The 27,847-nt window shown below is 47.4% G+C and overlaps 1 non-coding gene across 1 annotated transcript; it reads right to left on the reverse strand.

Moving 5' to 3' along the window:
• Nucleotides 1–7,758: 7,758 nt before the first annotated feature.
• On the reverse strand, nucleotides 7,759–10,505 carry LOC114914611 (uncharacterized). Its single transcript, XR_012135513.1, has 2 exons — nucleotides 8,228–10,505; nucleotides 7,759–8,069 (listed from the first exon to the last, which is right to left on the reverse strand). It is a non-coding gene; the product is annotated as an uncharacterized protein (transcript).
• Between the last annotated feature and the right edge of the window lie 17,342 nt (nucleotides 10,506–27,847).

Genomic DNA, 27,847 nt, shown 5'->3' on the forward strand with positions numbered 1-27,847 from the left:
TGACTTCGCTAAGGAACTCAAGGCCGAATGCGAGCAGCTCCGAATAAGCTTAGGGAACCTCGCCAAGGCTAAGAGAACCTGTCCACCGCTCAGGCCGACGCGGACATAGCAAGGGCGGAGGCGGAGTCGGCGAAAGAAGCCATGGGTCGGGCCGTGGAGGACTTCCGCGACTCCGAGGAATACTGGGAAGAGCTTCTGGAGAGCGGCTTCCTCTCGTACCGAATGGGGTACGAGGATGCTCGGGAGGCCATCCGGAGCCTATATCCGGAGCTTGACCTCGGTAGCATCGTCCCGCCAGAGTCGGAGGCCCAAGCTGTGGAGGAGATGGCCGACCCGTATCGAGAGATCGCACGCCGTAGTGGAGGCCAATGCGGACCAGGCTGCCAAGGCCAGGCGGCTCCGACTCCTGAAGCGGCCCCGACCCCTGAAGCCACCCCGACCGAGCGAATGCGCCGATCGCTCCCGGTCTTCTCCCGGTGGAAGAAGCCGACTCCGGTGATTAGTCGGTCTTTTATTTTTACTTTTGTTTGGTATACTTTAATCGAGCTTCGGCTAATTTTGTAAACTTAGCTCGAGCCTCAATGAAATCAAAATCTTTTTAACTTCAACTTTTTCTCTGTCTCTATGTATCCTGGGATGTGTCTTGTGTGACTCGTCAAAATACTTTCGAACGCATAAGTCGTAAGCCCAACGTACTAGTTAGGACGTTCGGTAGGATCCCAGGTAACGATCCGGAATAGTCGGTAGCGCGTGCCATGGCAAAGGCAGAACGAACTCCGACTTTAGATCAGCCTCCCGACTGTCGTATGACCCATCAGTCGAGAGCTTAAGTCGAACGCCCGTCGCCCAGACGTGAGTCGGGCGTGTTCGTCGAGTCAAAGGTCGACCACCTCTGGGCATAGCTCGATGACCCGATCATTCCGTAGGATCCGATAGCCGAATGTCATCCGATGCGTTCAGTCGGATGGCGTTAGACGCGTTCAGTCGGAAAATGATGACAAGTCGAGTTTCCATTACCCAGACCTTGGTCGGGTACATACGTCACGGCGTGCGATAAACGGTGGTAAGCCGAATATCCTTCGACTGGTCGTGACCTAGTCGGTAAGTCGCGAACGCGATATTGGTCGTGTTGGCACTTTGCCTTTCTTGGTCGGGGCCAAGTCGGTAAGTTAGCCGATCATTTTGCCCGAGAGTTTGACTGTAGGAGTGTGACTCCCATCATTATGGATATATCGATCCTCATAAGTGTCTGATGTGTCGTTGGCGATTGATCCGTTGATCCCCCAACGGAACGTCGGCCCAAGTCGGGGCATCAGGGCTCGTACTTTGGCGAGCGCCGACCCACAGTCGAAGAGTCGAGATTCCAGACTCCGAAGTTTTGAAACTAAATTTGTATTCCGGACGAGGGGATACAAAGTTCACTGGTAGTACAACCTCAGATTGTCGGCATTCCAAGTCTGGGGGATGGCCGTTCCTTCAGGATCTCGAGTCGGTAAGCTCTCGGCCGTAGGTGTCCGCTATCTTGTAGGTCCTTCCCAGTTCGGGGACAACTTCCCCTGGTCCAGGGGCTTCGAGACTTCCGCCTTCCTTAAGACCAGGTCTCCAGGTCGGAAAAGCTTCGGCTTAACCCTAGCATTGTAGTACCGGACAACCTTTTGTCGGTAGGAAGCCATACAGAGCTGTGCCTCACGTCGAATTTGGGCAAGAGGTCCAAGTCGGCTCTCCGACACTCGAGTTGCCCGGCTCACGATACTGCTCGACTCTGTCGACGGTAGCCCGATCTCCAGTGGGATCATTGCTTCCGTCCCGTAGGCCAAGTTGAAGGGAGATTCTCCGGTTGGGACATGGGCATCGTTCGGTACGCCCACAGGACAGAGGGCAGTTCTCAACCCAGAGGCCCTTGGCTTCATTCAGTCTGGTCTGCAGTCCATGTAGAATGGTTCGTTGGTTACTTCCACTTCACCGTTGGACTGTGGATGTCCGACTGAGGTCAGCCTGTGCGCGATATGAAATCTCGCACAGAAGTCTCTGAAGTCTGATTGTCGAATTGTCGTCCATTGTCGATGATAATGGTGTGCGGCAATCCGAACCTGAAGATGATGGACTTCTGGACGAAGTCTTCCATCTTTCGCTCAGTGATTTGCGTCAGAGGTTCGGCTTCCACCCACTTGGTGAAGTAGTCGATTGCGACGACTATGAACTTCCTTTGATCAGATGCCGGAGGAAAAGATCAAGTATGTCGATCCCCCACTGGGCGAAGGGCCATGGGCGACAATAGGAGTGATTTGACTGGCTGGTCGGTGCTGTATGTTGGCGTACCTCTGACATGGCTCACACCTCCGAACCAGCTCAGCCGCATCCTTTCTCATAGTGGGCCAGTAGTAACTCTGCCGTAGGACTTTGTAGGCCAAAGATTTGCCCCCCAAGTATTTCGCAGATCCCTTCATGCACTTCTTTGAGCGCATAGTCCGCGTCGATCGGTCCCAAGCATCTGAGCAAGGGGAGAAAGAACGACCTTTTGTAGAGTCGGTCATCCATTATTACGTATTGGGAGGCTGCCCATCGGAGCCGTTTGGCTTCCGTGGGGTCTTCAGGGCTGATTCCGTCGGTCAGATACCGGACGATCGGATCCATCCAGCTTGATTCGGCTGCTAATTGCAGCACCTCCTCGGCCCTGTCAATGCTCGACTGCTCGAGGCTCTCCATAAATATCCGACCCAAGGCATCGTAAGCTGATGTCGCAAGCCTGGAGAGTGCATCGGCCCGAGCATTCTCCGTCCTGAGAATGTGGGAGATCTCGAAATACTTGAGGTGTGTCACGAGATCTCTCACCTTCTGGAGATATTTTGGCATGGTCGGGTCTCGCACCTCAAAGTCACCTTTAACTTGCCCCACGATCAACTGGGAGTCGGAGAAGACTCTGAGGCTGTCGATCTCAAGCTCCTTCACTACCCTCAAGTCAGCGAGAAGCGCTTCATACTCGGCTTGATTATTGGAGGCTTTAAAGTCGAATCGGAGGGCGTACTCGGTGACCACTTCCTCCGAGTTGGTGAGCAGGAACCCGACCCCGCTCCCTCAAGCATTGGAAGCTCCATCGATGTGCAACACCCAGGTAGACCCGGGGTCAAGTTCGGAGGTTGCAACTTCTCCAGGGCTCCCGCCTTTCGATCCTTGGTCGGTTGTCGGGCACTCCGCAATACAGTCGGCCAGAACCTGGGCCTTCAAGGCAGGTCGCGATCGGTACTGAATGTCGAACTCACTGAGCCTCATTGCCCATTTCGCCAGTCGTCCCGATGTGTCGGGGCGGTGCAATATCGCCCTCAAGGGCTGGTCGGTGAGGACCACGATGGCGTGCGCTTGAAAATACGGACGGAGTCGTTGTGCAGACACGATCAGGGCGAATATCATCTTCTCCGTCTTTGAGTACCGAGCTTCAGCACCGTGGAGCACTTTGCTGGTATAGTATATGGGTTGATGGATTCGGCTCTCGTTCTCTCGGACGAGCATCGAGCTAACCACCTCAGGGGAAGTGGCCAAATAGAGGTACAGTGTCTCTCCGACTTCCGACTTCACAAGCAGTGGGGGGAGGCCAGGTACCTTTTCAGTCCTCAAAGGCCCGCCGGCACTCATCCGACCAAGAGAAGTCCACCTATCTCAGGGTTTTGAAGAACGGAGGCATCTTTCAGCCGTCCGAGAGATGAATCGGCTGAGTGCGATGATTCTTCCGTTCAGCTGCTGGACCTCCCTCTTGGTGTCCGAGTGCCGCATGTCGATGATTGCCTTTATTTTCTCAGGGTTAGCCTCAATTCCTCGTTGAGAAACGAGGAACCCGAGAACTTCCCGAAGTCACCCCGAAGGCGCACTTATTCGGATTCAGCTTCATCTGGTGTTGTCGCAGAGTGCGAAAAAGTTTCTTCGAGATCTCGAACATGATCTGTAGTCTGCGCGCTCTTTACCAGCATGTCGTCCACATACACCTCTATGTTGCGCCCGATTTGATCTTTGAAGACCTTATTGACGAGTCGCTGGTAAGTGCTCCGGCGTTCTTCAGTCCAAAGGGCATTACTCTGTAACAGTAAAGGCCCTTGGCGGTCACGAAGGCTGTGTGCTCCTCATCTTCGGGCGCCATCCGGATCTGATTGTACCCGAAAAAGCGTTCATGAAGCTGAGCAGTCGATGGCCGGACGTCGCATCTACCAGCTGGTCGATTTTCGAGAGTGGAAGCTGTCCTTCGGGCAGGCATGGTTTAGGTCGGTATAGTCAATGCAGATCCTCCAGCTCTCGTTGGCTTTTTTCACCATAACAATATTGGCGAGCCAATCGGGGTATGTAATTTCTCTGATGAAGCCTGCCTTGAGTAGCTTGTCCACTTCCTCGTCAATGGCCTTCTGTCTTTCGGGAGCAAAAGATCGCTTCTTCTGCCTCACCGGCCTCATTGCTGGGTCGATGTTGAGTCGGTGAGTCATCATCTCCGGGGGATGCCAGACATATCTGCTGCCGACCAGGCGAATACGTCGGCATTGGCCTTCAGCAGCTTCACTAGCTGTCGTTGCTCGGGTCGGGTAATTGAGACCCGACCCAGACCACTCGTTTGGGATTCTCCGTTATCGGGATGGAAACAAGCTGTTCGACCGGTTCACCCCGTTCTTCCTCTTCCGTTGGTCCAACTTGTCGACCGTCAGGGAGCCCTCCAATTCGTTGCTTTGAGCAGAGATCTGGAAGCATCGTCGAGCGAGCTGTTGATCCCCGCACATCTCTCCAACTCCATTTTTGGTCGGGAAACGAACCAGCAGATGATACGTCGAGACTATCACCCTGAGGGGTTTAGTCGGACCTTCCAAGTATGGCATTGTAGGCCGAAGGTACTTGGACGATCGCAAAGGTCAAGTGGACTGTGCTTTGTCGTGGTTCGGTTCCAGCTGTCACGGGCAAAGTAACTTCCCCTTCCACCGTGATAGCATCTCCAGCAAAACCTACCAGGGGTGTAGAGACTCTCTTGAGCCGGTCAGCTGACAGTCGCATTCGGGAGAAGGTCGAGTAAAACAAAACATTCATCGAACTTCCATTATCAACAAAGATCCTTCTTACATCATAATTTGCTATTGTTGCCGAGACAACAACAGCGTCGTCATGGGGAGTTTGGATACCCCGAACATCTTCATCTGTAAAAATAATTACATCGTCTTGGCGCAGCTTCTTCGTCGGCTCCCCTCCAGCAGTCGTCCCGGGCCCAGTCATTTGGAGATCATGTTGATGACCCCGACCGTGGACTGGTTATTCGTTGCTTCTTCAGTCGGCTGGAGTCATCGGTCGGTGACGGGTCGAGTCGGCGGGTTCTCCGAAATTTATCGAGATACCCTCGACGTATGAGGGCCTCGATCTCATCCTTGAGTTAGATGCACTGCTCGGTGTTGTGGCTATGGCCCGATGAAATCGACAGTACTTTCGCGGTCGAGGCCCTTTGCCTTCAAAGGCAGAGACCGTCGCAGATATTCTTCCCCTTCGATCTCCATCAAAATCTGTGCACGAGGAGCAGAGAGAGGGGTATAGAAATCATACCTGGGATGCGTCAGCCTCGGACTCGCCGTCGAGGTGATCTCGGCTCCGTCGTGGGGGTGAGACCCGTTTGTCAGTCGGGGGCCTGCTAGGCTCGGCAGGGGCCCGACCCTTCCTTCGCTTCTCCTTCGGCCCTTGGCCTCAGTCAGACACCGATCGGAAGCTCCTTCGTCCCGCGCATGTATTTGTACGCGCGCTCCAGCAGTTCGACGTATGTCCGGGGGAGGTCTTGTCCAAGAGTATGTAAATCGGACCCCCTTAGCCCCCTCTTCATGGCTGAGATAGCCATGTCTTCGTTGAGATCCCGAACCTCGAGCGTGGCCGCATTGAATCGGTCAAGAAGTGTCGGAGCGTCTCATTTTCTCCTGTTTGAGGAAAAAAAGGCTGTCCGAGGTTCGTGGCGGCTTCCGACTGGTGCTGAAGTGGGCCACGAAAGAGTGCTCAAGCTGTCCAAAGGAGTGAATACTTCCTGAGCGGAGGCCGGAGTACCAGGCCCTGACGGCCTTGCGAAGTGTAGCGGGGAAGCCGATGCAGAGAAGAGCATCGGTCGCCCCTTGGATCATCATGAGAGCCTTGTAGCTCTCCAGATGGTCAACTGGATCAGTGGAGCCGTCATAGGACTCCAGATGGGGCATTTTGAACCGACTAGGGATCGACTTGTCGAGGATGAGTCGGGAGAGAGGTTGGGCGGTCTGGAAGTCGACGTCATTCGAGGACTTCTGTCCGTCCACCTACAGCTGGGCTAGCCGACAGTCGATTTCTCGAACCTGTGTTCGTAGTCGTCGGCCCGTCGGTGCTGAGAGACCCCGGGGGTGGAGTCTCCCGACGAATCTGAGAGGGAGGCGGACGTGTTCGCGGCCGCTTCTCCTTCCTTGCTCGTTCTAGCTGGGAAGGAGACGGCCTTCGAGACGATGGTATCAAGCCATGGCCGCCTCTCCTTCTCTCGGTGGGAGTGCTGTGACAGCTGCTTCCGAGGGGATGGAGACCGACGCGGCGTCAGCGGCTGCTCTTGGAGGCATCGGATGTGCGCGGTTGCTCCACCGGCGAGTGCGGCAACTGGATTGATTGTTGTTGAAGGCTCTTGACCGCGTCCGTCAGCACGGTCATCTGCCGCACGATCGCCACGATCTGCGCCTCCGTGGTCACCACAGGTGTGGAGAGCTAGTTCCGCCATGGAGGTGGAGGAGAGGCCTCTTCCCGACGGGAAGAGTGCCTCGCGATCCAGTGGCCCTCGATCGCTGAGTCCTGGTCCTTGTCATTTCGAAAGGGTGTTTCGAGTTTTGTGGGGTCGTGATCCTGTCGATCGCCCCTACCTGAGCGCCAAAACCTGTTGCGGCCAATCCCCTCGTCGCCTGATCGTCGGGAACGAGCACCTGCAAGGAAGTCCACACTAACCGGAGATGACTCCGCGGGATCCTCCGACGGTCAAGTCAGAGAGGAGATTAGGCAACAGTAGAAAAGAATCAAGGAGCTCAGCGAGAGAGAGAGAGTAAGCCCAAGGGTTTCGAAGGGACCTCTCCTCCAGCACTGTTGCCTTCCCCGTTTTATAGTAGAGCGCGGCATGGCGCCGTCATTAATGGCGCAGACAATGGGAGAGTTGTCAGATCGCCGAAGGCTATCAGGGTCACCGTGGGCTGTCAAATCACCATGGGGCTGTCAAATCACTAGGGTTGACCCCTGTCTAGGGTAGGACGACGTCCTGGGCGGCTATGCCGCACACCTCTGTCAGGACGGACGGCCTTCAGCAGTCGTACGGCGTTTGGAGGAGCCGACCGATCATACGTCGGTACTTGGTCGTAGGATGTCGGGTGAGGACCCAGGGACCCTCCGGCGATCAGTCGGATGCGTTGTGGGAGTCGGATATTGGGCTCCGCAGTTCGGTCAGTCGGAACGAAGAGGATCTGCCCGACCGACATATATTCGGTCGGGCGGCGTCGGCAGTCGTCGGTCGGTGCGGTCGGTAGAGTCGGTGCTGGTTAGGCGGCCGATAGTGAGTCGGCGTGAGAGGACCGGTCGGTATATTCCAACAGCTCTAGATGCCTTCACTTTATAGAGGATACTCTGGATCATATTTCTGACTCAAATGCATCCACTTGAGGATTTTCAATGCTGATATCCCAACATATTTCTGACTCAGAAGATCCAGGGGCCACACCGTCTATTCTGTTTCATGACATCTGATAAGCTGCCACGCCATTACCATTTTCAGACCCAATAAATCTATATTATTAGAATCAATTATTTCATAAGAACCAAAACCACTGCCAGATTCTTCGGATTGTTCCACAGCACCAATCTCCCAATCGATCTGGGTATCGTCTACCAAAATGTTCCAGTCAATCCCGTCTGTAGCAAGATTAGTATTGGGCAGCTGCATTCCTGTTACAGGATAAGATGAGTCTGGCTTCGACAGATCATTCCGAGAATTTTGGACCTCAGGAGACACAGACACGCTAAGAGAGGGAGGATGTCAAGAAGCGCCTCAGATTTTGTAGCACATCACTTGTATTTTTCTGCTGTCACAACAACACAAAATTATTCATATGTAACACCTCCAGCCACAAAGTGCATGTTCACTAGTATGCAATAAATAAGGTATACAGGAATATGACATGTCACCCATTAGTGAAGCATTTAAGTAATTAATATTCAGTTGTTGTTATAAACATACCTCTTTCTCCGTGTGAGCATCTCTGACAAAGTTTGAATAATTTTCCATGGCCCTTAAAATGGAATCGCTATTAAGGACTTGCAATAATTTGCTGAATGTGGACGGAAGAGATTTTGCAGCCTCAAAATGCTCTAATCTCACATTGTTCCCCTGCAAAGGTGGAGTAAATTTTGCAGTACAGAAAATTGTTGTGGCTGGGTCTCAAGTGAATCAAAGCCATTTCTTTTTATCTTCACTTCTAATCTAAAAGGTAAACTGTCAATCTAGCTAACTGCTACCAGATTTTAACAAGAAGCCAAGCATCATTCCATCTTCATACAAAAAGGGATACCCACATAACCCGAAGCTGGTATCTACCTCTGCTCCATGTTCCAGGTTTTTAATACAGTATACATGACATGAAAATTCTACTGCCTGGAGACATACTCCACATCTATCTTTCACTAGTGACACAGACATAAAAAATTGAATAATCAAAGCTTTTGAAAATTTATTTGTAAAAATGGGACATAAATTGTGGAAATTCTTGCTAAAACATTTTTAAGAGAATGACAATTAGTGATGTGCTAAAACAAGGACAAGATGTGGAAGCAGAACATGGTTATCAGAAAACCTCTCCTTAAGGCCAAGAATGCCGAAGAAGTCCCCTTCATACCAATTCCAAATAGTGTTTATTCAAACAATTTATCGTAAGAACAAGAGCAAGCCAACTTAGAAATTAAAGGCAAATGTTCTCCCATTTTAACTCAGGTGGCCTCTTTTAAGAATCAAATTACATGTGGTGGAAAATTGTTTGAGATGTGATGGAATAATGCACACCGAGGGCAACAATCCATATTTGAGGAATGCATCTAGATGGACTAATGCCTGGAAATTATGATTGTGAATATATCTAAAAAAAAAATAGCTAGCTTGATATAGCAGTCATTATCCAGAAGATTAGATTGATAGCAAAATATTTTCAGCTGGGAAAGGACAAAACCTAGGTTTTAAGAAGTCTTGTATGAAAGCAGATATTGGCTACTTCAGTTCTATACAAAATGCATACCAGAATGGTCGGTAAATTCTCAGTAACGCTTTTCAGGGGCAAGGAAGCTTTTAAAACCTGCTCACAAACTGAACACGATCACATATTAAAGACTAGATATCAGTTTCTCTATGTGAGAGGCAACAGTGATTATTTCAACATAAATAACACCAACATCTTATTAGATATATCAGAGACCTTTAAGACGAGAGTTAGGATTGAAATGTTGTTTACTTCTCTCGATAATAATTCCTAGAACATCCAATATATCTGCAGGACTGCAGGGCAAAAGATTTTCTTGAGCAAATTTTATTTGATCTACCTCCAGAGAACCATCTACACTATGATGTACTCCATTCTCATTATTTGTATGAGAATGACAAGCAGCAGAAGCAATACAAGAGGCAAGAGCCACAATCCATTATTGCCGAAAAGAAAATTAGTCAGGCATTTCATCATACGATGAGAATGTGCAAGCTATGCTCCTAAAAGAAAGACCGATGATGCCATGATGTTGGAAAGATGGTTGACACAGCACCAAACCAAAAGAGAGATGATGTGCTCGTGAGGAGATGCAAAGGGAAATTAGGAAGGAAAGGAATCATCGCCGGAGAAATTAGAGAGAAATGTGCTGCCATGAATGGGAGAATAGAGAGATCAGAAATGCAAGGGGAAAAAGGATGAGGGCTGTTACGGGCCGGCTTATCAGGATCTAGAGGACGGTGAGCTTTCAACAACGGTTGGAGAGGCTCCCAAGTCGGCTCTACTCTACTGTAGAAAAGGAGATGAGAACAGTTGGTCAGGGATCAATTTGGCAAAGGAATACTCAAAGATCTTCATGAAACCACGAACTCTGGCGAAGCTCAGTCAAGACCGTTTTTCACTTGGATGGGCTCTCGACATCGCTGTCGGTGATCTTCTACTGAATGTCCTTGGAGACGGCGATGGCGATGGCGAGATGGAGATGAGACCGTCAGGGACGAGAGGCCGGAGGAGGAGGGAGACAGTCAGCGATGAGGTCGGAGGAGGAGGAGGAGGAGGAGAAGAGGGATTGATGAGGGAGTGAGAGTCAGTTTGGGGCTTGAAATGGAGAGAGGCGGAGAGTCGGTTTCCGATTGAGAACGGAGGCACGGCATATTAGAGAAGTCCAGAGAAGGGGTGGAGCGAAAGAGGGCTAGGATTTCGACTCAAACTGGTTGGAGTAAGAGTGAATTTTAGCGATATATGAGAGGAGTCCGTCGTAAAAATTATGTCGGCATACGGAGCCGTGATTTAAATTTACCGGCGCTCCCCCTAACATCAGCGATATAAAGTCATAAAATACAATTATTCCTACACTGCTAGCTTCGAGCTCTTTCCGTCGATCTCTTTATGGGCCAAGTTGGTTGGCCCGATGAAAGTCTAGATGCAATGCACAATTGACATGCCGAAAAATTCTTAGAAAATTTCTTGGTGCACCGCACGCCGTGATTGTCGCGGTGCCTCCAGCATTTTTTTTTTTTTTTTTTTTTTTTTTTTTTTTTTTCTCCAACCCCATCTCTCCGTATGCGTGAATGAATCACCACGCACAGTGCACAAAAAATCTCCCAAACTCTTATACCCCCGCCGTGGCATGGTAAGGCCTATGATAGCTCAGGCTGCGCACCATATATCATACGAATGACTTTGGCCTCCTCGGCAGATGAGTTTCTGACTCATAGCTATTTCCATGGGGATGCTACAAGCACTTTCACTTGAGTAGGGACTAATTATCTCATTATCTTTTTATTAGAATAATTCAACTGACTCCTGATTCCGACTATAATCGGTCTCATAAACATAATATACCGACTAACAATTAGTTGACCGACCGACAGTCGCTATTCTTAATCATCAATAGACAACTTGATTAATCTTTGATGGAAGATCATCGACATGTCAAAGTTATCGATCGATACTCATTCGGATCTCCACGACGACCAACATACTACTATTACCGATATATAGTCGGCTTACTTAAAACTGCCAGTGTGAAAAGCCAAAACGTGATCAATGGCAGGTATGACCGTCCATCTCACGATCATATAATGCCGGAATGTGCAGAACCCACGTGCCTAATTGTTATGAATGGTTATCGAATACTTATCACGATCATTAATGGACATAAACAGCCCATTAACTCCATGATTATGGTCTGATAATTAGGGTAATTACCTTTTAGTACCATAAAAGGTGAGACCACGTGCTCGACGGTTATATCTGAATCACCTACAAAAGAAGGTAAAAGAACAACATTAGTGAGACAATTCTAGACTGAGACTCTGTCATTTCAAATATGCTTCATCTGCTGTTCATCACTCCCACTGACTTAAGCATCGGAGGATCTCCGTCGGACATAATTTTAGTCAGTGTGGACTTCGTTTTGCAGGTGATTTTCGCCAGCGACAGGCACAACAGGAGATTGACCGCAACAGATTAGCACACTAGGTAGGGAAGAATACTAGCAATAATAACAAAAATCAGAGCTCAACAGTCAACAGAATTAGCACGTAGTCTTTCCACCGGGAAGATGTTCCTCCTCCATCTCCATTGGCAGAGCCCAGCTCTCGCGTCCCGTGTTACCATAGACACACAAATTGCTACATTAATGTAGCAAATGAAGGTATTAACGGAGATAGTCCAAAGCCTCCAACAGCAGCAACTGCCGATGGAGGAGCTGATGGTTATTCTGTGCCATCTAGACACAGCCGCCATCTTCCATGGTGCTCAATTCCTCATCTCCAGTGCCACGATTGTCTCGACACTCTCACGAGATGGACAACCACGTTTTAGGCACTCCTATCGTGCCGTCCATTCTTCGCGACATTCTCCCTCTCCTTCCCATGTACATAGTATCAAGAAAGGAAAAAGGCTGCATACACCTTCTACTTCTCCATCTTCAAATTCTTTGGAGGGTTCTACCCTCGAATTATCTCGAGAGCAGCAGCTTGATGACTACGAATGCAAGTTCAAAGAGATCGACCGCCAGCTTGCCCGACTTCAGGTGGAAAGTCGAAAATCTTTAGTTACTATGACTTTCTTACTGCCTGTTGGTGCAGAATTCCATCGAAGTCGGAGAAGCTGGAGCTGGGATGACCGCGGCCGCCTGGGACCTGCAAAGAAAGTCTAAACTGAAGTTGGGGGTGCTCCGATAAGACCCTCCGACGCTCAAGTCAGTACTCTGCTTCAACAGAAATGGAGTGCTCGGACGAAAATTTTGGCAGAGTTTCGAGATAGAGTTATCAGCCTAGAGAAGAACGTATCTGGAGGTCCTTATTCATAGACGGAGGGCGTAACTGACGGACAGCGACGTCTGTAACTCTGGTAGTGGACCGCTCAGAGCCGCGTGGAGTTTGTTATGAAGAGTAGTGGCGTCAGGGTCGTTCAGGGCCACGTGGAGCTTGTTGCAGAGAGTGGAGTGGTGTCTGTTGTCGAGACTTGCCAGAGAGTGGTGGAGCTGCATGAAATCCGTTGCAGAGAGTAGAGCAGGATGGCGGCTCTTGTCGTGGCTTGTCAGAGAGTGATGGAGCTGCATGAATCCATTGCAGAGAGTGGAGCAAAATGGCGGCTCTTGTTGTGGCTTGTCAGAGAGCTCGGATCTGTCGGTTGAAGCTCGGCTGAGATGCCTGATGGAACAGAATGGCTCTTTATATCATCGTTCTAGGAGAGGCTCGGATGTTCCGAGGTCGCTGACGAATCTACTATTGTCGGATGCTTCGGATGCTGACGTTTCAGGGGAGTCACCTGCTGTAGGAGCTCGGACAGAGATTTTTGTTGACGAAGTCCGAGAAGTCTGTCTGGGACTTATCTGATGCGAAAGCTCATCCGAAGATCATCCGTCGGGAAGTCCGATTTTATGGAGAGCCTGGCAGGAGGTCGGCCGGTGATGGACTTCGGATAGCGCCGGGGGGCTCGGCAGACATCGGAGGTGATCGGCTATCGCAGGGACCCATTGCTGGAGCTCATCCGTCATAGAAGCTCGTCCGAAATCCATCCGCTGGAGAAGTTCGAGTGGGCTTCGGTTCTCGGAGAGATCGAAAGGGGGCCATTTATTGTAGGAGCTCGGCGAGGACCAGTTGTCGTGGAAGCTCGGAGTAGTGTCACACTTAGAAGTTCGTCCAGAGCCCACTCGCTATGGGGTAGCTCGGTTAAGTCTACCTGTAGTAGAAATTCGGAAGAAATTTGTTTATAGTAGAGGCTTGAACGAATTTACTTACAGTAGACGTCTGGGATAAACAGTCCGCTGTAGGAGTTCGGAGTAGACCATTCGTAGTAGAAGTTCGGCTCTCACAGGAGCTCGATCGGGATCTAGAAGGCGGTCGACCGTCATAAAACTTGGAAGGAGTTGGTTACTGTAGAAATCTCATTGTTGGGGAAGCCCGGATGTTGACGAGGCCCGAAAGAAGTTCGGAGTAGGGACGTCTGTGGCCGGAAGAAGTCCAGGAGAGATCGGGGAATGGTTGGCTGCTGTAGAAGGTGACTGTCAGTGAGGCCCAGAGGCCTTTGGGGCGGCCCGGTGGGTGAACGCAGAAGTCCATTGTCGGAGAAGTCCGGACGACCGAGGGAGTTCGGAGAGGCACCACATACAAGGTCGGGAGCCGGAAGAGCCCCGAAGGATCGGTTTTTTACAAACTTCGTTGGGGGGGTATTTTATACCCAACACCAGTCCCCCTACTTTTGAGTTCGGGTTCCGAATGAAGGAAGTACAAGGAAATTCTCACGATCGAAGCTGCTCTCCTCGATTTTCGTACTCGACAGTTGTCAGGTATTTTGACGTTCGGCATGCTGGTCTGTAGCCTTTTCGGAAAAATTTCTTCTTTTTGGAATTTCCGTCGGAGCGCAGTCCCAGGTACGGTGCCATAATGGTTTTACTAATTGTCGGCCACCTCTAGCTGCTTGCCACGGTGAGTGGGCCACGCGGTGGTCACGGACTGGTCTGAGAAGTTTTGCGGTCATTATTGCACCGGACCCCATCGCTTATTTAAACCTGCCTCCCCCCTTCGGGGATCTCACTTTGTACGAGAGCTTCTTCAGTCTTTCCTTCCTGGCTTTAGGCGTCCGTTGAGTCATCCTCATCTCTGTACCCCTGCATCCCTCAGACCAGCTTGGGTTAGCCTCAAAACCTTCTCTGCTTTCGCGGCCCGTTTGTAGACTGCGCTGGTCTTCCTTCATTGCAGATATGGGCGCGAATGCGGCTCTGATGTTAGCCCAGAGCCTGAAAGCCCATGAGCGGGAAGACGCTGCAACTTCCGGGTTGGCAAAGAAGGTGAGGGTAGAAGAGACAGATCCGCAGTGTTTCCCTTGATGGCCCAGAGCCCGCGCTTATGGCACATCTTCGACCACGAGGGCTTCCCGGTGCGCATCATCGTGAGGGAAAATCTGACCTCAGGAAGAAGGTCATGCCCGCCGTCACTGTGAGGGGGAAACTGACCTCAGAAAGAAGGTCATGCCCGCCGTCATCGTGAGGCAGCGAAAACCATGGCGCGAAAAAGATGGCGTCTACATGTACTTCGAAGATAATGCTGGAGTAATTGATGACTCGAAAGGGGGACTGGAAGAAGAAGCCAAGTACTTGAAGTAATGCTCGACGATGGCTGGAACTGAGAGTTCGAAGTCTGATGAAGCTGGGCTTCCTTAGAGCCTCTTTGTCTTCTTTCTTTTTTTTTTTTTTGGCCTTTAAGGCTTTGTAACGTGTACTTCACCAACAAAATGAAAATGAAATTATCTATTACCTTGTCCATTCTGGTATTAAATGATTGTTTACCAAACTCCATTTGTCTTCCGTCTTGTTTGGCATCGACGTAGTTTGTAATCCCTCGTCGGTTCTTGCTTTGAGTCGTCGTTCACCGAACTTCTTTTGTCTTCCATCTTGTTCGTTGCTGACGTAGTTTGAAGGTTCCTAATCGTCGCCGTGTCGAATTGCCCTTAGGGACTAGAGATTTTTGACAAGAATTTTCTCTCTCGTCGAGACGAGGTCCTTTGTGTCTTTGATGTAGTTCTTTTTCACCTATCGTCGGTGTAGTTCGTTGCTTTTTCATTTTGTCTCCTCTTTTCTTCTGTGTTTGAGTGAGGGTCTTCCCTCTGCTCTTGACGGGGTCATGAGAGTGTGGAGGAGTCATTGAGGAAGCTTTCCTCCTTGTCGATCAATCGAGTCTTTGTTTGCATCGGGACGAGGTCCTCCCTTATTCCCGACAGTCGGTTTCAGCTCGTGTCAGGACGAGGTTCTCCTCCTGTTTCTAACAAGGCTGTGGGGGCACATAAGGGCCATTGTGAGGGCCTCTCCCCCCATCCGATCTTTAGAAAATTGGGCCTTCGACTTTGCTCATGTTAGGACGAGGTTCTCCTCCTATTCCTAACAAGGCTGTGGAGGCACATAAGGACCGTTGTAAGGGCCTCTCCCCCCATCCGATCTTTAAGAAATCGGGCCTTCGACTTTGCTCATGTTAGGACGAGGTTCTCCTCCTGTTCCTAACAAGACTGTGGAGGCACATAAGGCCGTTGTAAGGGCCTCTCCTCCCATCTGATCTTTAAGAAATCGGGCCTTCGGCTTTGCTCATGTTAGGATGAGGTTCTCCTTCTATTCCTAACAAGGTGTGGGGGCACATAAGGCCGTTGTAAGGGTCTCTCCCCCCATCCAGTCTTTAAGAAACCGGGCCTTCGGCTTTGCTCATATTAGGACAAGGTTCTCCTCCTGTTCCTAACAAGGCTGCGGGGGCACATAAGGACCGTTGTAAGGGCCTCTCCCCCATCCGGTCTTTAAGAAATCGAGCCTTTGGCTTTGCTCATGTTAGGACGAGGTTCTCCTCCTGTTCCTAACACGCTTAATTTCATTTGTATGGGGGAGTTATCTCCCGTCGTTATAAGCTCACACCAAAAGAAAGAATGCGCAAATATGAAAAAATTTTCATTCAGGGCAAAGTTGTTGGTAATACATTCATAGATTTTTCGAACCCTATAACCACGGAAGGTCTGCTCCCCGCCGGGTCCCCCCAAGATAGAGTTGATAATCCCAATTGGGGGCGATCTTCTAGCTGCTCTTCCCTCCTTGGCGGTTCCGGCTGTGGCAGGGCCCTAGGCCGATCTTCCCTTCCTTCAGATCAGCGTCGAATGAATTGTCGAGCCGACCTCATCTGATGAACTCCTCGATCTCGTCTCGGAGCTGAATATACTCCTCCATATCGTGGCCGTGGTCACAATGATAGAGGCAGAATTTATTCGGGTTGTACTTTTCGGGATGCGAGCGCATCCTCTTCGACCTTGGGAGCTGCTCCCTAACCTCCATCAGCACTTGAGTTTTTGATGCATTGAGAGGGGCGTAGCTGTGGAATCTTCCGGGAGGAGAGCCTCGCCAAACTCGAGGGTCTGGGCTTCTCTGTTTACGAGCTCGGGGAGGAGTCCGGGCGCGCCTGTACCCGGGAGGAGTTCGAGAGCATGGCTGAGCTTCACTCGGCCCTTTTTCAACTGCAGGCTTGCTCGAATCTCCCGCCTGCCGCTCTCTCGCGGTCTCCTCGTCTTCATCTTGAAGGCTTCTTCTGCTTGGGCATATCCTTCGGCCCGAGCCAGCAAATCGACAAAATTCCTGGGGTACTTCTTTTCCAAGGAGAATAGAAGGTCGTTCTTCTGAAGGCCACCTTTCAGAACGGCCATCGTGATCGATTGGTCTAAGTTTCGGACCTCCAACGCAGTGACGTTGAAACGGTTGACGTAAGCTCGGATGGATTCTCCCTCCCTTTGCTTGATGTTGATGAGGGACTCCGAACCTCTCCGGGACGTCGGCTGCTAACAAAATGAGCCGCGAACTGGTGACTCATCTAATCAAAGGAAAAGATGGTATCTGGCTTCAACACCGAGTACCAGTTCCTTGCTGCTCCCTTCAGGGTGGATGGAAAAGCTTGGCACAGAATGGCGTCTGGCGCGCCATGGAGCAGCATCATTGTCTGGAAGGCCTCCAGGTGGTCGATCGGGTCCGAGATCCCATCATAGCTTTTGAATTGGGGGAGCTTGAAGTTTGGCGGGATCGATTCCTGCATGATCATTTGAGAGAAGGGAGGGTCAGTACAGATGTCCTCACCATAAGCAGGGGGAGCGTGGCGGAGTTCTTCGATCCACCAGTTCATCTCTTGGAGCCTTCGATCCAGGAAGTCCTCTCGACTGTGGGTCTCGAGAGTCTTCGGGCAGAATGGAGATAGAGATCCTCCGGAGTAGAATCATGATCGGACTGAGGGCTCTCCACCCTCGGATTTGTCTTTCCAGGAAAGATGGGGCGACTGGCCCAAGTGGCCCGCCCTACCATCAGATTTTGGAATTCCGGCGATGTTCTCTCCAACCGCACTGACGCTTGCGGCTGTTGTTGCTGTTGCATGGCCTGCACCACTTCAGTGAGGCCTCTGACCTGCTGAACCAACAGGTCGAATTGCTCCGCATCGACCGCCGTTGCCGGAGGAGGAGGAAAAGCCTGAGAAACTGGAGGTGATGTCGGAGCCTAAGATCTGGCCGCGGAGGCCGTGGATCGCCTGGTGGATACTCTGCGGGAGGCATCGGGTGAAGATCTAGTAAAAAAGGAGAAGAGGATGTCGGAGAGGATGATCGAAATCAATCTCGTTGAGCACTCCTTTAAGAACAAGGGTACTGCAAAGACACACATAGCTCCTTCCTCTAGCGCCAATTCTGTTGGTGCAGAATTCCGTCGAAGTCGGAGAAGCTGGAGCTGGGATGACCGTGGCCGTCGCTGGAACCTGCAAAGAAAGTCTAAACCGAAGTTGGGGGTGCTTCGGTAAGATCCTTCGACGCTCAAGTCAGTACTCTGCTTCAACAGAAATGGAGTGCTCGAGCAAAATTTGACAGAGTTTCGAGATAGAGTTACCAGCCTAGAGAAGAATGTATCTGGAGGTCCTTATTCATAGACAGAGGGCGTAACTGACTGACAGCGACGTCTGTAACCGTCTGGTAGTGGACCGCTCAGAGCTGTATGGAGTTTGTTACGGAGAGTAGTGGCGTCAGGGGTCGTTCAGGGCCACGTGGAGCTTGTTGTGGAGAGTGGAGTGGTGTCCATTATCGGGACTTGCCAGAGAGTGGTGGAGCTGCATGAAATCCGTTGCAGAGAGTGGAGCAGGATGGTGGCTCTTGTCGTGGCTTGTCAGAGAGTGGTGGAGCTGCATGAATCCGTTGCAGAGAGTGGAGCAAGATGGCGGCTCTTATTGTGGCTTGTCAGAGAGCTCGGATCTGTCGGCTGAAGCTCAGCTGGGATGCCTGATGGAACAGAATGGCTCTTTATATCATCGTTCTAGGAGAGGCTCGGATGTTTCGAGGTCACTGACGAATCTACTATTGTCGGACACTTCGAATGCTGACGTTTCAGGCAGGAGTCACCTACTGTAGGAGCTCGGACGGAGATTTTTGTTGACAAAGTCTGGAGAAGTCCGTCTGGGACTTATCTGATGCGGAAGCTCATCCGAAGATCGTCCGCCGAGGAAGTCCGATTTTATGGGGAGCCTGGCAGGAGGTCGGCCGGCGATGGACTTCGGATAGCGCCGGGGAGGCTCGACAGACATCGGAGGTGATCGACTATTGCAGGGACCCAGTTGCTGGAGCTCGTCTGTCATAGAAACTCGTCCGGAATCCATCCGCTGGAGAAGTTCGGGTGGGCTTCGATTCTCGTGAGAGGTCGAAAGGGGGCCATTTATTGTAGGAGCTCGGGCGAGGACCAGTTGTCGTGGAAGCTCGGAGTAGTGTCACGCTGTAGAAGTTCGTCCAGAGCCCACTCGCTATGGGGTAGCTTGGTTGAAGTCTACCTGTAGTAGAAGTTCGGAAGAAATTTGTTTATAGTAGAGGCTTGAACAGAATTTGCTTACAGTAGACGTCTGGGATAGATAGCCCGCTGTAGGAGTTCGGAGTAGACCGTTCGTAGTAGAAGTTCGGCTCTCACAAGAGCTCGATCGAGATCCGAAAGGCGGTCGACCGCCGTAGAAACTTGGAAAGAGTCTGGTTACTATAGAAATCTCGTTGTTGGGGAAGCCCGGATGCTGACGAGGCCCGAAAGAAGTTCGGAGTAGGGTCGTCCGTGGCTGGAAGAAGTCCGAGAGAGACTCGGGAATGGTTGGCTGCTGTAGGAGGTCGATTGTTAGTGAGGCCCAGAGGGCCTTTGGGGTGGCTCGGTGGGTGAATGCAGAAGTCCATTGTCAGAGAAGTCCGTACGGTCGAGGGAGTTCGGAGAGGCACCACATACAAGGTCGGGAGCCGGAAGAGCCCCGAAGGATCGGTCTTTTACAAACTTTGGTCGGGGGGGTATTTTATACCCAACACTGCCCAATTTCTCTCTTAGCATATCCTAGATGAACCGATTCCATCTCGATTCAAAATACCACAGATGAAGCCATATGACAATTCTACCGATCCGATCGACCATTTGGAGAGCTATAAGGCTCTCATGATGATTTAGGAGGCAACTGACGTCCTCTTATGCATCAGCTTTTCGATAACTATTCGGAAGGCTGCTCGAGCCTGATATTCCAGACTTCAGCTGGGGAGCATTAACTCCTTCGAGCAGCTCGACCATTCTTTCATGGCCCATTTCAGCACTAGCCAAAAGGTGCCACGGATATCAGACAATCTCTTCTCTATTAAGCATGGTGAAACAGAGACGTTGAGAGATTTTGTAGCTCGTTTCAATACGGCCACACTTGAGGTCAGGGATCTCAATGAAGATATGGCCATATCGACCACGAAGAGGGGTTTGAGGGGATTCAGATTCACCTATTCTCTGGAGAAGACTCTCCTCCGGACCTATGCTGAACTTTTAGAGCGCATACAGGCAGACACTCATACATGCGGATGAGGGTGCTTCTAACCAGCACCAAACAGATGGAAAAGGTCATAAAAAGAAATAAAAAAAAGTGGAGCTCCGACTGAATCAAATAGGCCAACTACCAATAAGCGAGCTTCACCTCGACAATGGAGTCCAAAGTCAAACAGCTATGGCAGGTATGATTTCTATACTCCTCTTTCTGCTTTCTGTGCGTAGATTTTGATGAAAATCGAGGGAGAAGAGTATCTTCGACACCCCCCACCAATGAAGGTGCCATCGAGGAGCCGTGATAGAAAAAAATATTGTTGGTTCCATCGTGATAACAATCACGATACCGAACAATGTATCTAGCTTAAGGATGAGATAGAGGCCCTAATTCGACTAGGCTATCATGAAAAATTCTAACACGATCGCCCAACTCAACCTCCCATCGACCAACAACCTCAGTCGTAAGCTAAGGAGACAATTAACAATCTACCAATGGTGAGAGTAATCAATATGATCTATGGATGATCAAAGAACTAGGGGGCAACATTCGAAGAAGAGTCGGCAAAGAAACGATGACTCAATAATGTAATTACTTTTTTGAATGATGATATTCGGAGAATACAAACTCTCTATGACGATGATGTCATTGTCTCGGTGATGATAGTAAATTATGATGCAAAAAAAATTCTAGTTGATAATGAAAGCTCAATAGATGTTCTTTTTTATTCGACTTTCTCTCGAATACGACTACCGACTGATCGACTTAGAAGAGTCTCGATGTCATTAGTCAGTTTCATTGGAGATGTAGTTATTATGGAAAGAGAAATCACTCTCCCATTAACCGCATGAACAGATCCACAACAGAGTACTGTTCTATTGACATTCACAGTTGTCCGAGTTTCCTCGACTTATAATGCCATACTCGGACGATCTGGACTTAATACCCTGAGAGCAGCAGTCTCAACATATCATCTATTGATTCGATTTCCAACAAGAAACGAAGTCGGAGAGATACGTGAAGATCAACAACTCACCTGATGTTTCTTCCTCATCTCCACACAGAATAACCAACTTGAAAATTCTTTGTCCATTGATAAATTGAACTAAAGAAAAATGAAGAAAGGGATGAACCAGTCAAATAACCGATTTCCATACCGTTGAAAGAAGAAGATCTTGAAAAGATGGTACAAATTAGATCATAGTTGCTTGATCCAAAGTGGCAACAACTAATAAATCTACTAAGAGCAAACACCAATATTTTTGCTTGATTGACTATTGATATGTCAGGCATTCTTTCGGAGATAATAACCCACCGACTAAATATTGATCCAAAAGTTAGGCCGATGAGACAAAAGAAAAGGTCTTTTGCTCCTGAAAGATAGAAGATCATCGATGAAGAAGTTGATAAGCTCCTCGCAGCTGGCTTCATCAAATAAGCTAATTATCCTGATTGGCTCGTCAATATAGTGATGGTGAAAAAAGTCAATAAAAAATGAAGAATCTGCATCGACTATACAAATCTAAATGAAGCATGTCCGAAGGATAGTTTTTCTTTACCAAAGATTAACCAACTAGTTGATGTGACTTTGAGACACTGACTCTTAAGCTTTATGAATACCTTTGCAAGTTACAATCAGATTCGGATGGCATCCGAAGATAAAGAACACACAGTCTTCATAACCGACAAAGGCATCTACTATTACAAAGTAATGCCATTCGATTTTAAAAATATCGGAGCTACTTATCAATGACTAGTCAACAAAATATTCAAGGCACAAATTGAACAAAATATAGAAGTCTACATAGATGATATGCTAGTGAAAAATCTTCAAACTTCTGATCATGTTCAGAATTTGGAAGAAGTCTTCAACACACTTCGAAGACATCAGATGAAATTAAATCCAACCAAGTGTGCATTCGGAGTAACTTCTAAAAAATTTTTTAAATTTATTGTGTCACAATGAGAAATCAAAATCAATCCTGAAAAAATAAAGGCTATCATCAATATGAAGCATCCAAATTTCAAAAAAGAGATACAACAACTTAATGGAAGGATCGCCGCACTCAGTCAATTCATATCAAGGTCGGCAGAAAAATGTTTGCCCTTCTTCAAGACCTTGAGACAAGCAAAGAACTTTACATGGTTAGATGAATGCCGACAATCCTTTGAAGATCTAAAATAATATCTGACATCTCCATCGCTACTTACAAAATCAAAGATCGAAGAAACTTTGTATCTCTATTTAGCAACTTTGACTAAAGCAGTTAGTTCGGTACTCATCCAAGAGGATGAGAACTAAATTCAATGACCAATTTACTATACTAGCAAGGTGCTTCATAATGCTGAAATAAGATATTCAAGAGCGGAGAAGATGATCTCCACTCTAATCATATCATCACAGCAACTTTGTCCATACTTCCAAGCACATCCCATTGTCATCTTGACAGATCAGTCGTTGAAGATAATTTTATACCGACAGGATACTTCGGATCGAATGACAAAGTAGGCAATAAAACTTAGCGAGTTTGACATACAATATCACCCATGTCCATCGATGAAGGCATAAGTTTTGGCCGACTTCGTCGCCAACTGTACTATACCTGATAATAATTTTGAGGATGAATCCAATGACTAAATAAAGCAAGTTACAACTCTCAAGCCTGACTTAATATTGGCATGGGTGCTACATATTGATGGAGCATCTAATGCATAAGGCAGTGGAGCCAGTCTCATCCTCACTAATTTCGAAGGGATTGTAACGAAATATGTCCTTCGATTCAATTTCAAAGCTTCAAATAACCAAGTTGAGTATAAAGCACTCTTAACCAGCTTAAAGATTATCAAGGAGCTTGATATTGACAACTTGAAGGTCTTTACCGACTCAGTTGATTATCGAGCAAGTTAAAGGTGAGTTTGAAGTCCGAGACTCCGTTATGATGAAGTATCTTCAGAAAGTAAAAGATTTTACATCGATTTTAAAATATTTTGAGATCTCTCACATCTCAAGAACAGAAAATGCTTGAGTCGACACACTTTTTTAACTTGCGACCACTTCATTCAACTCACTGGGTCGAACATTCGTCGAATGTCTTGAACAATCGAGTATCGATAAAGTCGAAGAAGTGCTTCAAGTCAATGATGAGCCAAGCTAGATGGATCCGATCATCCAATACTTGACTGATGGAACTCTACCAACAGATCTTTTAGAAGCCAAATGACTAAGATGGATGGCCTCACAATATATTTTGATGAATGGTCAACTTTATAAAAGATCGTTCTCTTTTTCCTTACTGAAGTGTTTGAGACTAGCAGATGCCGACTATGCACTTCAAAAAGTTCATGAAAAGATTTATGGAAATCACTTGAGGGATAAATTTTTGGCTTATAAAGTTTTACGACAAAGATATTATTGGCCCACCATGAAGAAAGATACAACTGAATTTGTCCAAAGATGTGAACCATATCAAAAGTATGTAAATATACAACATCAATCGACCAGTCAGCTGACATCAATTGTTACACCATGGCCCTTTGCATAATGAAAAATTGATATACTTGGTCCTTTCCCTCTGGCATCTGATCAGAGAAAATTCATAATATTTGCCATTGATTACTTTACTAAATGGGTGGATGCTGAACCTTTGACATAAATCACTGAAAGTAAGATGAAAGATTTTATTCAAAAATCGATTATATACAGATTCGGTCTACCACACACCATTGTCACTGATAATGACCAACAATTCGACAATCAGAACTTCAAAGAGTTCTATACAAAATTTTACATTACACATAAACTCACATCAGTTGGCCATCTGCAATCTAATGGTGAAGTGGAGGTAACAAATCGAACAATCCTATATGGTCTCAAAACTAGGCTAAATAAAGCTAAAAGCTTCTGGATGGAAGAACTGTATCCGATCTTATAGGCATATCCAATAACTTCTTACATACCAACGAGAGAATAGCCATTCAATCTGGTCTATGAAACAGAAGCGATGATCCCACTTGAGATTGGATTACCATCAGCAAAGGTGGAACAATACAATAAGCCAAGCAATTCAGAATGTTAGAGAGCCGATCTAGACTTACTTTCGAAAGTCCAACAGCAAGCTCAAGTTCGGATGGCAGCATATCGACAAAGAGTAGCCTGGTATTATAAAGCAAAAGTTAAACCGAAGGTCTTCCATCTAGGAGATCTGATCTTAAGAAAGGTAAAAATCTCAAAACCTCTGGACCAAAAAAAATTATCTTCAAATTGGGAAGGACCCTACAGAATAATCGAGACACTTCGATCAAGCGCATATCGGCTAGAAACTCTTGATGGAACAACTATTTTTCGGACCTGAAATGTCGATAATTTAAAGATGTATTATCAATAAAGTTGTTCATATATACAATATTCAGAATGAAACATTGAATTTCAGAATCATGAAAGTTTCAGCCAACTACAAAATGATAGTAGACCGATAAATGAACGATTAATTCTTATCAACTGTATCTCGATTTTTTACTGTAAAAATCGACACACTGACTATATTTTGATTTTCACTATACAAATTGACTTTAGTCGAATAACTACTGATGCCGACTTAGTTTTAACTAAGCAGAATATTATGCCGATTCGATCTCGATCGAATCAAAAACACATCGAGTTGACTATGGTCAGTTGAAGGATATTCAGCTTACCATCGTTTATCAAATATCTAGACATACCAACTTAACTACGGTCAATCGAAGGATATTTGATTTATCACCGTCTATCTAAATACCTAAAAGAAAAAGTATGTCGATCAACATTTGACTAATGGATAAATTCTACAATAGTTATTACTGAACATTTGATTCATCGATTGGTATTCGGTTGTCCGACTATGGTTCTACGATATTAAAAGTACACAAAAAGAAGAGAGAATTTGTACTTCAAAAATTTTTCTTTTCATTTATTGAAGAGAAAGTTACAAAAATTGGACCAAAGTCTAATTATAAAATTTGATTATAAAAAGAAAGTAAAAATGCTACACCAATCATCAGTCATTTTCTTCGTCATCTTACTCCAACACAGCTTCGGTATTGGAGCAGGTCCTGATGCAGTCGGTGCATCATCTTTGGCTGGCGCGATACCCTCTTCAGCAGCTTCTTCTTCTGAAACAGGAGGAACGATGCTGGTCAACTCTAAGTCTGGATATAATTTATCGATCGCATCTCAACCTCCTCGTATTCGATGCAGTAGGAAGCAAATCTGCCTTCAAGAATTTTTTCCTTGAATTCTTTCGAATTCTTGAAGTTCTTGATGGTCAGACTCAGGGTATCCCTCACTGACTCAGCTTCAGCTCTTACAAGGCCGACTCAGCATCGGCCAGTGCCAGTCTTTTCAGGATGGCTCGATGCCTTCTACGTTCTACTTCCAGCTCTTCAATGCAGCCATCTCTCTTTCTCTGAAGCCGATGATAGAGTGCTTCTTGCTCCTAATTTGGGACTCGAGAGATACGATATTTTGATGAGCTAACTCAAGCCCGATTCTGGATGACTGAAGGTCGACCATCATATGGGAGACTTCTTCTTAAAGCTTTTTCTCTCGTTCAATTACCATCTGAAGTTCTTCGACGGCAGCATTTTTCTCAACGGTGATGGCCGCTACCTTATCCATCCAAGATCGACGAAAATCGACGATCTTTCGATACCGCACTCCAAAGTGTGCATATCGTGCATCCACTAAAAACAGAAAATAAGTCAAGTCAGATAAAAAAAAAGAAAAAAGAAGAAATGTTGAAAGATTACCTTAAGTACCATCGGATAAAAAGAAGAGAACATCTCGGACGCCGTTCGATTCTTCCTATTCTCCTATCTATTGGGAGAAGAGCAGCTTCAATGAGTCGCTTGGCCAATGTTGATTGGCCAAGGCCGACTCACCCTAAAAAATCTTGATGTCAAAAAGTATGGGAAGGCCCGTAGACGACCCGTCATCAGCCGAAGTCACCGGTGCCTTCCCTCAATCTTCGATCGACGGTCCCGTGCTTAAGACCGTCAGGAAGTCGGTGCTTGACTGCACCCGAGAACATTCCGTTGGAAGAACAACTGGCGCAGCCGCAGTCTACTCAAGTTCGACTGCGACTCCCGCTCCAGCCTGAACCTCCACTGATGGAGCCATCGATGGTTCTACCGCAGCTTCGTTGTCTCTCACCGTCCCATCTTCAGCAGACGGCACCTTAGTCGAAAGAAGTATTGTCAGGGCCGACAACGCTAGGACCGGCTCGGAAACTATCTCCGACGGAATGTCGGATTCCCTCATCGGTACCAATGGAGCAGTGACTCGACTCTTCTTCGACGGTCGAAAGGTCCAGCCTCAGTTGCTTCCTTCTGCTTGGCAGTTTCAAGCAGATATCAGTGGTTGAAACTCGGACCCTTATCCGCATAGCTGCAATAAAAAAAAAAGATTAGTACAGAATTCAAAAACAAACAAAAAGAAAAAGCGAAATGGCCAACTATGTTATACCTAAGCAAGTTACCGAACTAAGTCCGATATCATAGAGAGCTTGTTCGGTCATCAGTCTTATTGCGGTGGAACTTTCATGTCTTTCAGTCGGATGAAATCTTTTCGATCATCGGTATCCATCCGACTGTTCTCATTGGGGTCAGTTCTTGGATCGCCCCAGCATGAAGGAAAGCCCAAAGAGAAGAAGTAGAGATAAAAAAAAATTGGTTCTTCCATCTATGAATGGATGATAGAAGATCGAGATGAAAGAAAGACCTTTTCTTGGGTTGAAGAACCACCAACCCTAGACCTTGGGATGAGGAGAAGGATAAAAAAAGATCGAAAGAGAGAATGATGAGGTTCAGTCGGGATAAGCCGACATAACAAAGTAAAACTAATGATCAGTCGGATGGAATTTGGAGCCAACTGAGCAGGACAGAGACCATAGTAATCAAGAAGATTTCGAATGAACTCCAGAATCGAGAATCAAAGATCAGTTCGAAGGTCCTCGACATAAAATGCGACCTGATCCAGAGGAGGAGAGTTCACCTGACCATCCGAATTAGGAGCGGAAAGCTGATACTGCTCCAAGATACGGTACTGTTCCGGAGCCGTTCAATATTGCACCCGATAAGGAAGAAACTTCTATTTTCAAATCCGAAAGAGAGTCTTCGGTTGGATTCTCCGACCGACTATCTCGAGAAGATGAAGCCTTCTTACTAGCCATCAAAAATGAAAAACTAGAAAAGAGAGAAAAAATCCTAAGAGAAAAACCCTAAGAGAAGGAAGGGGAACTCGACCTGAAGCCAAAGATGATGCAAAAGATAGAATCTGGAAAGCTCCTGGTACTAGGGTAGCAAAACTTTCTACTGCAGAGAGGCGACAAATGCAAAAGTAAAGCCTGGATGAAAGCGATTTTATATATATAGGACCTCTCAATGGTTCAGATGAAATCAGTTAAATCAGGATCTCTTCAGATATTGACACATGGCAACATCAAAACTGACTGTTGGTTGGACGGTTTGACGTACCAGTTTCTAGATTATGCCACCTCACTGTTATCCATGTGAATGATACAGAGCCAATGACATTTAGACACGTGGCCAAAACCTATTAATCAGAATCAAATCATTCAAATTTTTGAGCGCCGAATTATCTTTCTAAAATGACAACCCAATGATGATCTCACAGTTATCGAAATAATAAAATAGATGAAGATCTCTCGTATTTCAAAAAGTCATTAATGCCAATAGTCAAATCAGAGCTCGAGACAGCACGTGACAACTCCCTTCATCCAACACAACAGA

The sequence above is a fragment of the Elaeis guineensis genome, chromosome 11 (genome assembly GCF_000442705.2).
Source record: "Elaeis guineensis isolate ETL-2024a chromosome 11, EG11, whole genome shotgun sequence".
In the NCBI taxonomy this organism is placed as follows: Eukaryota; Viridiplantae; Streptophyta; class Magnoliopsida; order Arecales; family Arecaceae; genus Elaeis; species Elaeis guineensis.